Here is a 10,806-nt window from a genome sequence, read left to right as displayed (position 1 = left end):
ATTAACTCGAATGAAAACAATACTAAATTTTCCTCAAATGATTGACAACTCCTCTAAATGACCTCTTATTTGCCTTAAAATGCAAAGAAAATAACTAAAAACATAGCCAAAAAATCATATGATGTTCCATCATTACAAACTCTTTCTTCCTTCTTTCTTCTTGTGGAACTGGCCTTTTTTTTTTATAAGTTGTCGTTTAAGGTGTTTTTAGTTTTTAATTTCAATAAAATTTAGTTTGTTTTAGAGGTATTTTACTTCAAAGTATTAGTTTTGTTTTCATAATCAAAATAATGAAGAATAATGTATTTGGATCAAGAGTAAGGATAAGGAGCAAGAAAGAGAAGAAAAACAAGTGACAAGTAGAAAGAAAGAAAAAAAGCCAAGCACAATCGTGCTCAAGTTTGTACAGGTCGTGCTTGAAAATGACGAGCCAAGACGCACAATCGTGCACCCCACAAGCACGGTCATACGCGGTTGAGTCAACATAATCTTAATGGTTTTGAAAGTGAAGCATGATTGTGTGTCTCACAAGCACAAGCGTGCACGTTAAGCAGCCAAAAAAAGATGTTACAAACTCTTGGAATTTTCTCATTATTATCTTGTAATCCGAGTTTAATGATTTTCCCGAGGCTCTAGGCCATAAATAGGCCTCATATCAATCTTGTAAAGCAGCTTGGAAAGTTTTGTGAACTTGCTCTAAATTAAGAATCAAAGTTTTACATTTTTCTAAGTTTATTGCTTTTTAGTTTTTTGCACTTTACATTTTCTTGCTGTTTATTTTTCCGCTCTTTATAATTATGCACTTTACATTTCAAGTAATTTATTTGTATGCTTTCTACTTTCATGTATGAGTTGATTTTTTTAGTTTTGGGATTGTTGGAATAATCTATTAATTGAATCTACTTTCATATTCATTTTATTTTTTAACAAATATCAAACGAATGGCCGAAACATGAATTATGATATTGTTATTTCATTATATCTCAAATATCAAACGAATGATCGAAAGGTGGAAGTTCGATATTGGATCAAATGAGATTAGACAAGATGAACAAAACTGGAGAATAGTTTTGTGAGTCTTGAGACAATAAGATTTGCACTTAAAAGGTCTCAATAAAAATCAACCATGAGAATAGTTGATGACGGGGCATCATATGATAATTTTTTCTATGTTTTAGTACTGTTCTTTGCATTTTGATGACAAGTTATCTTACGTTATTCTTAACATGTTTTTTAGTCATTTTCAGTAGATTTTACCAGCAGAACAGAGGAGTATTAGAACAATTGCTTATGATTTCAGAACATTTGTAATATTTTCTATATTAGAATCTGTAATTATCGAAGAAATCATGCAAATCGGCAAATCAAAACATCTGAAAATTAGAGGCCTCAAAAGACTTTACAGAGGGAGAAATTAAGTTCCCATGTCCCAAGACATCTTATATGGAAGTAAACATCCAAAAGGACGAAAAAAACATAGATTTATGCATTTGAATGCACTCACAGGTGCCCCGAGCATGGCTGAATGCGGGGCCAAAACTACTTTTGTTACTTTTTAGTGGGAGAAAGCCCAGTTTTTTGGCCCGACTTCAGGTGAAAACTCTCCCTATAAATACCACATTCCTCATTCACAATTTCTCATTAAGAACGGAAGAATGCATATGGAGCAAGAAGATGAAAATCAAAGCTATCCCGCCATTAAGAGAAGATGAAACTCAAAGAATGCATATGGAGCAAGAAGATGCATATGGCCCGACTTCAGGTTTTTTGGCCCGGTTTTTTCACAATTTCTGTGAAAAAAGAATGCATATGGAAGCAATTGTCCCGCCATTAAGAGCAAGAAGATGAAACTCAAAGTTATCCTAACCTTTCTTGACCTTTGATATTTGTTTTGCAGGTATTTACTTAATTTTTATTACAACAAAGTTATGAAAGCAAAGCTATCATTGACGACTGCCATTACGTTAACCCTTAAAAAGGGCACTAAATGTCACCATTCCGGCAACTCTGAAAGGGGGCTCTGAACGTTGACATTACGTCAACCCTTAAAGAAGGCTCTGAACGTTACCATTTCGTCAACCCTGAAAGGAGGCTCTGAACGTCGACATTACGTCAACCCCAAGTGGGTTCTGAACAAAAAATAAGTCGTCAACCCCCAAGAGGGGACTGAACGCCGCCACTACGTCAACCCCAAGTGCGTTCTGAATGAAAAACAAGTCGTCAACCCCCAAGAAGGCACTAAACGCCGCCACTACGTCAACCCCAAGAGGGTTCAGAATGAAAACATGACGCCAACCCCAAAAAAGGGCTCTGAGCACAAGAAAACCTCATATAGAGATCTCTCCTCAAAAGGGGCCATAGAAGAAACATTTCTCAAAGAAAATCATGAAATAATTAAAGTAGAAATCAACAAAACGTTATAACCAAGGGATCAATAAAAGTCAAGAAGAATCAAGACTCACAGGGTCAAGAAGACATGACGCCACAAGCAAACTAAGACCAAAAGGTCAAGAAGATTTAACACCGCAGGCGAGCTAAGGCCAAGAGGCCATGAAGAATTAATGCCAAAAAGGAGAATCAGGGTCAGAAGACCAAGATAAATTACAAGTTAAAAAGCAAAGACGAAACAAATTCAAAACCACAAAGAACATCGAATATTATAAAGGGGAAACATATTCAAAACCATTAAGACAAGTCAACATAAATACGAAGTCTCAAAATAAATATCCCACCAAAATCTTAAAGAGTACGGAAGGCACCTTAGAAGGCTCGCCCACTTCAATTACATCAAATTATAGAGTACTGTAGCGCCACAAAGGGGTCGCCTATGCCATACACCAATGAAGTCGTCGAAGGACATATAAACTGCAGATGTAGTCCATACTCCAATATCGAAATCGACTTCATAATTAATCAATTCGCCTTGTCCCAGGACATGCTTGGGCGGTTGTGGACTATCACCTTCATAATTAATTACTTCGCCTAGTCCCAAGACTCGTGCTTGGGGAGCTGTGGACTATCGCCTTCATAATTTATCACTTTGCTATGTCCCAAGACTCGTGATTGGGGGGCTGTGGATCGTCAATGTGTAATTAAGGGCACAACGCCATTCAGAAGGGCTAAAACGGCCTTAGGTGCCTAATTAGGGGCCAAAACGACCTTATAGATTCATCACTTCGCCTTGTCCCAAGATTCGTGATTGGGGGGATGTGGAACGTCAATATATTACTTAGGGCCTAAAAACCCTCTAGAAAGGCTACGACGTCCTCCAGAAGGGCTCCTGAAGCCTAGGCACGTCCTTCCATGGCCGCCAACTTCTAGAAGCATCTAGAACCAGATAAAAAGACCTAAAGCCTAGCTTGTTTGGGGCTTAAGTCACGCAAAAACAAGCCCACCATGGGTTATAAATACCACCCTTTGGATCATTATCAAGGAATCTCATAAACAGTCTAAACCATAGATTATATTATTGTATTCACAGCAAGTACAGTTTTAATGTAGTGCGTAAGATTTGTCTCCTCTGATGCATAACCCTGATTTAGGCACTTAGGTGGTCACATGGCCTAATATTGATATTTATATTTGTCTAACCAGGAAGTGACTAGTTAGTAACTAGAGAAACAAACTGAAAACGAGCGTACCCTGATAGTAAGTACTTAGGAGGTGACATAACTAATATTGATGAAAATATGCTGAAATCAGGTAGTAACTAATTAGTACTTAAGGAAACAAGTTACTTCACGACTTAAATCAGTGTAGTAACTCCATTCTCCTCGCACCTTGGTAAGTTAGACGCTGATAGGGCTGCCCGTTTGTAGAACTACCGAGAGGGAGAGTGCGTCCGCTTCAATCCCCTTGAATGTTTGAGAAACAAACCCCATAATTACCTTTAGAGGTGAACAATACCACCTTTTTCTTTAGATGCTTGATACCCCACAAGTTCCTAGAAAGAAACTAAACTTACAAATCCTACAACACCCTAACACTTTAGATCTCAAATCCTACAAGAGTTCATAGAAAAAGTGTTTAATCTAAAGAAAGTTGTAGAAAAAGAGAGGTTGAAGACTTTAGAGTATGTTTTCAAATTAATTCAATGAGTGAGAGAATGAGTAGGTATGAGTATATATAGGCAAGTAAGATATGAGCAAATTTGGGCTTAAAATAAAACAGAAAAACCATGTTTGAATCGATTCAGACAATGCGTAAAACGATTCAATAGTGCAAATTTGAAATCCAGAATGACATGAAGATTGAACAGATTCAGAGAAACTTTGAATCAATTCAAATAAATCCAAATGAAGATTGAATATATTCGTAGAAACCATGAATCAATTCAAATGATTTAATATGAAGATTGAATAGATTCAGAGAAACCTTGAATCGATTAAAAATCAAATTTCATGTGTCAAACACCCGAGAGGTCGAATGAATTAATTAAAAATATGCATTGCATATTGCGAATCGAATCAAAGCAGTAAAAATAAGAATTTGACCAATAAATTAGCTCCAAACATCACGACCTTTCTAACAACACACTTGAGCGGAGTATGTGATCTAAACTGAACGAGTGCTTTACAAAACTAATGACATCACTCAAAACGTAGGTAAAGAGCGTCGATTATGTTATAATTAGGTAACATTTTCCTCCTTTATATTTTTCTCCGATTTAATCATTTATGTTATAAAATGACAAAATTGTATCATTTTGATGACATTTTTTTCAATGAAATATGTATTTTTATGCTTGTATGATGAAGATTTGAGTTTGTTTATGAGTTCGATGAATTTTGTTTAAGTTTTATTTTTTAGTGTTTGATTTTTTTTATAAAAAGGATAACAATGTTGACTTTTTATAGCATAAAAAAATTTATCGGAGTAAAAAAGATAAAGGACGAAAAATGTTACTTACCTTATTATAACTTACAAGATTAAAACGAAAAAAAAAAAAGACAAAATTGTTTCTTGAAATTAAGTCAAGGACAAATTGAGCAATTTTTTTTAACGATAAATAAATATACCAAGACTTATCAACAAAAAGAAAATCTAAAATATTTGGCAGGGATATTGCATATTATATGCAGGGGTTGGGGTTCGAACCTCTACATCCCAATTTTCCACAATTAAATTATATGAGTTCTAGCCACTAAACTACTTGAAGAAAAAAAAACTCTTAGAGTGGAAATAAAAAATAAATTAAAAATTGGCAAAAAATAAAAATAAATAAATAAATAAAAATATTCCTTTCTCCTTTCAATTTTCAGCCTATATATATATGCCTACTGCGGCCACTCCAACAAACACATCAAGAATTAGAGAAGAACTCTCTACCCCTAAAATTCCTCCTCCTCCTTCATATGTTACCTATTTATTATTTATTATTTCCACTCCAACAAACACATCAAGAATTAGAGAATAACCACCACCGCTTCGACTACATTGGTAAGGATTTTTCTTCGTTTAAATCATCATTTCATTTCATGCTTGAAAACATTTAATCCCTAAATTTATTTGAAACCCTAACTAACCCATTACCGTTGAAATCCGAGAAACAATCCGAATCATTTGGATGGAAACAAATGTTTTACGGTTTTAAAATTTGCACAGCACTCGGTTTATATGTTTCAACATAAAAAAAGAGATATTTTTTTATTTGAAAACCAAAATTATTATAAACGAACTCAACCATATATTTAAATCAGATAATCCTGCTCTGTTATAACAGTAAGAAATCCAAATCTCTTAGAAGGATTGGGTTTTGCTGCTTTTGAAATGTTACAGTTTCACGTTGTTTTGCATCTTGACTATTAATCACAGATTAGACGATTTAGATTAATGTGGTTTGAAAATTGTTATAAACGATCTCATCCATATATTTAAGATCAAACAGATGTGATATCTCTGTAACATCATAAAACCCAAATCACCTAGATGGATTGGGATTTGTTGTTGTAGCATAAAATATTACTGTTTCTGTTTTTCATCTTGACTATTAATTACAAATCAAATGGTTCAAATTAACGCAATTTTAAAATTAGTATAAACGATCTTGAGCATATATTTAAGATCAGACGGTCCTTATCTATTACAATGTCATGCTCTAACAGCAGAAAATCTAAATCCTAGCCTAGATATTACTTTTTTAAAAAATTATTTTTTATGATTAAAGTGTGTTTGTGTGTACATACATAAGACAAATTATATTAAGTACTAGCCCAAATTGTGGGACTATATATAGAAAACGAATTGTATTAAAATCAAGAATTGGTAAAGGCAATAATTTCGGCAGTAAAATATTTCGAAACTTATATGGGCAATAATTTCGGCATTGCTCGTCATTTACTTCATTATGAAAATGGGAATAGTTGATTAGAAAATCATCAAATTTTAAATATATGACAAGATCTATTTTATTTTATTTCTTACAAAAATATGACAAGATCGATTGACTCAGATGTCAAATATGACAAGATCCATTGATATGTAAATCAATTAATATCTTAGACATAATTATATTTACATGAATATAAGTATGTGAAAATCCCTTCCTATTTTAACTTCAATTTAAAAATATATTTACATGAATTTAATTTAGTCATTAAATTTAATTGAAGTTGATTTACCAAAAAAAGTAAAAAAAATAATTGAAGTTGTGTTGAGTTATTCGGTTCAAAACTTACTGGGTTTTTATTTGATTGATTTGGTCTCTTTCTACCTTTGTGCATTCAAGTGGCGAAGTCAGACAAAAAAATTTGGGATGGCCGACTGACCGCCATCAAAATAAACTAAAATATATAATCAAACTAATTCAAGCTCAAGAAGTGAGTAAAGACTTGGATTTCGGTTAATGAAACAAATTTAACACTAACAGTACACAAAATATGAGCATCACATTTTCAATTTTTCACTAACAAAAACCAATGATATAAACAAATTAACACTAATAGTATATAAAATCTTAGCATCATAGTTTCAATTTGACACTAACTTCGGTTTCTATTTCCCTTCCCTTTTTTTCCCCTTCAGTTTAAATTTCACACAAAATCTGATAAAAATTGAAGGTGAAAACAAATTAAAAAACAAATTCATTAACAAATAAAATAAAATAAAATAAAATCAGTAACAAACAAAATGAAATTGAATCAGAATCAATAGCTTACAGTTATTCAGTTAGGGTTTGTGTCTTTGTGAGGATAGATGAAGAGGATGAAGTCTGAACTGAAAACGATATAGAGGGAGGGTGTGGTAGCGGTGATGGATGGATGGAGGAGGAGGAGGCATCATGGTCGCACGGTGAAGGATGGAGGAGGATGAGGTGCTGCTGCTCTCTAGAGAGAAGAAGAAGGAGGAATCGCGGTTCAGAAAGGAAAAAATGAAAGTGGTAATTGTAATTTTCATTGTAACTCAAGGACAATATAGTAATTTCTAGCCTATAAAAAAATTTTAAAAAAAAATTAATGGGGTGGCGGTGGCTCCCCCTTGCCACCCCCCGGCTCCGCCACTGTGCATGTGTATAACAATAATTAAAAAAACCAGTGACTAAATTTATTTTCCTAAATTTGAAGTTTGGCAAACTGGACTAATGTTTAGGGTGCTGGTGATCTTGAAAGATTAAAAAAATGTTACGAAGACGTGAGGGTCAATTAAAATCAATGTAAAGTTTCAATATTCTTCTTTTGTTTTTTTTTTTTTGAAGAAAGAAGAATTCTTCTTTTGTTTATAGGGTCATAATTTTTTTTTTTTGAAATATATAGGGTCATAATTTAGTTATGTGATTCTTATTTTTAGGTGTTCGGTATGAAGCTACTTTGGATATACAAAGATAATCTACAATATAAGGTACTTTGACAACCTTGTTATATTTAAGATTACCATGTCCTTATTTTTGTTTCATTAATTTTTCAAATTTTTAATTTGAGTTCTTCTTACGTTGCAAAAAAATAGTAAAAAAATTCATAATTATTTTTTATTCGAATGGTATTTATACAGTTTTGAAGATTTAGCTAAAGCTAGTAATAAAATTTACTACAAGGATCACATCATTTCATATTAGTAGGGACATAAATATAAAACATAAGTTGCATAAAAAATACAAGGCTCACATCATTACATATCAATTCTTAGACATTCTTATGCAAAACTACACTAATTTCATTCAGACATGCCCTTCTCAAACTTGTCATTTTGCCTTAGAAAACATTTAAATTATGATTGGTTAGAAGGGAATGGAATGAGAAAGAGATATTATTTTAAACCTAATTTTTGGGAGGGGAGACTCAAAACCTCTCCCGGGCTAATTACCAATACCTTTAAAGGTATATATGAATTTGGGGAGAAGATAATATCCATGTTATTAATCGTGGATAATAGCAATTTATTTAAATTCTGCAATGCAACGATGTTATAACATCACTATTTAATAATAGCTTGTACTAAATTGAATATTATGGAACAATGGCGATTTGTTCAGATTATACTATGTTATAGCACCGCTAATTTACAATAGTGGATAATATTTGTTTAAAATTTTGATTGAAACATCCTTTTAAATATAATGTTATATATTAGAAATGTGAAAGAAAAAAAAAGTAAAATCTTTCCCTTAAAATATCATCCTCATTGAACATAATATATATATATATATATATTCTTATTTGATTTTAATTTGAATTTCTTTGCATATATGTGACATAATTTATACACACTAGGAGCAAGGAAGATTGGGGTAACAACGTTACCTTCAATAGGTTGTTTGCCTGTAATCATCACTACGTTTGGATATCATATAAACAAATATGTAGAAAAAATAAACGATATAGCTTTAGATTTCAATAAAAAAAAACTTAACCATATAGAACTTGATAAATATGTTGTCTGGCGTCAAATTGGTCATCCTTAACATAAAAGGATAACAACAAAGTTAAAATTTAAGTTCTCATTCCATATCTCTGTCTTGTATATTGCATGAAAAAAAAAATCTTTCACATGGAAGGATTTAAGAAATATGGAAAACTTAAGTTCCTTGTTGACTTTTCATTTTGCTACCGTGGTGTTCTATGTAACTAATGGAGAACCTCTTGTTCCAGCATTTTTCATATTCAGAGACTCGATTGTGGATGTTGGCAACAATAACAACAGTCTACACACTGCTGTTATAGCAAGCTTTTTTCCATATGGAAGAGACTTTGTGACACACAATCCAACAGGAAGAATGTCCAATGGAAAGCTTGCTGTAGACTATGCTTGTGATTTTTCTGCCACCTCAAAATCTACATTGTCAATTTATTTTATTCCAAAATGAAAATTTCAGTCGACTTTAAATTGGCAGTCTGTTGCAGGCTAGTAAGATTAAGACAATTTAGCGATATGCAGGCGACTGCATTATAAAGTCATCCATAAGGATCCTAGTTTTTTGTCTAGTAATTGATCTTTTGTAAAACGAACAAGAATTTGATCTATATATGTTATTTTTTTACATCCTAGTTCGTTGGATTTACATCTTATCAACCAGCTTACATAAACTTAAATACCAAAAGAAACAAAATCTTGAACGGTGCCAACTTTGCCTAAATATGTAAATAAACAACCCCCCCCCCCCCCCGCTCTCTCTCTCTCCCCCCTGTGTGTAGCATGAAATGAAGATATTAATTAGATATTAATTAGCAATTTTAGTTATTCATAGGAAAAACAATTCTAGAAATGTGAAAAAAAGTAAAATCTTTCCCTTAAAATATCATCCTCATCGAACATTATATATATTTGATTTTAATTCGAATTTCTTTGCATGCATGTGACATAATTTATACGCACTAGGAGCAAGGAAGATTGGTGTAACAACATTACCTCCAATAGGTTGTTTGTAACAGCTCGTTTTCGCTAGGAATATTTTATTTATTTATTATATGTGTTTAATCGCTTATTTGTGTGTTTAATTTGGGATTAGTGGAATTTTAGATGAGAGGGGTATTTTAGTCATTTTTAGGACTAAGGGTATTTTGAGGAGCATGGGTAAATTAGTAATTTTAGAATAAAGAGTATTTTTAGTATTTTAGTTTGAATAGTTATTTTTCTAAGATTAGTAGTAACTTGAGGTAATTATTTTGAGATGGTAATTAATAAGATATTTTAATGAGTTAAATGAGTAGTAATATTTTTAATTGGTGGTAAGAATTACTAGGCCCAGTACGAGAGAGATGACCTAACCCATTAGTTGGATATAAGGATAACGCTAGTCAAAATTAGGGTTAGACTTTTATTTTCACACAACACACAAAAGGGTGGCTAGAGAAAAATAGAGAGAATTGAGAGAGAAGTGAAGATAGAAGAAAAAGGAAGAGAATCCAAGTAAAGAGAAGAGAAGAGCATAACTAGGTTTCAAGAGGGGAGTGAAGATTTTGGTGAATTAGCTAAGCTTTAAAGGAATCAAGGTAAGAGCTATATATTTGTTCTTCTTAATAATCTATAATCATGTTTTTAGCTTATGGGCCATATTTGTTTTGATTAATTTGTGAAAATTGATAATTATATGTGTAATTTTCATGTTTAGAATTAAGTATTGAAATTTGGGTATGTGAAAGTTGTTGAAAACTTGGTGTTGATGCATGAATTTCATTGTTGACATATGTTAAGTTGTTTAGTTTGAGAATTTAGCTTAAATCGGTGAAGATGATGAAGTTGTAGTTGATTAATGTTGAAATCATGATTTATATGCTATAAATGTTGTTGGGTAAATGTTTGTTTTGAGAATCTATGGATTTGATTGTGATAAATGTGATGTTTGGCTAAGTTGTTGTCTTTTGGTGATTTTTG

The 10,806-nt window shown here is 32.4% G+C and overlaps 1 long non-coding RNA gene across 1 annotated transcript; it reads left to right on the top strand.

Annotated features, from left to right (window-relative positions):
• The first annotated feature begins 5,309 nt into the window (after positions 1–5,309).
• Positions 5,310–9,479, top strand: LOC11436100 (uncharacterized). Its single transcript, XR_003012262.1, has 3 exons — positions 5,310–5,439; positions 7,786–7,836; positions 9,084–9,479. It is a non-coding gene; the product is annotated as an uncharacterized lncRNA (long non-coding RNA).
• Positions 9,480–10,806: the final 1,327 nt, after the last annotated feature.

Source organism: Medicago truncatula, chromosome 5, assembly GCF_003473485.1.
Source record: "Medicago truncatula cultivar Jemalong A17 chromosome 5, MtrunA17r5.0-ANR, whole genome shotgun sequence".
Taxonomy (NCBI): Eukaryota; Viridiplantae; Streptophyta; class Magnoliopsida; order Fabales; family Fabaceae; genus Medicago; species Medicago truncatula.
Note: the sequence above shows the minus strand (reverse complement) of the source record. Positions and strands in the feature narration are given on the sequence as shown.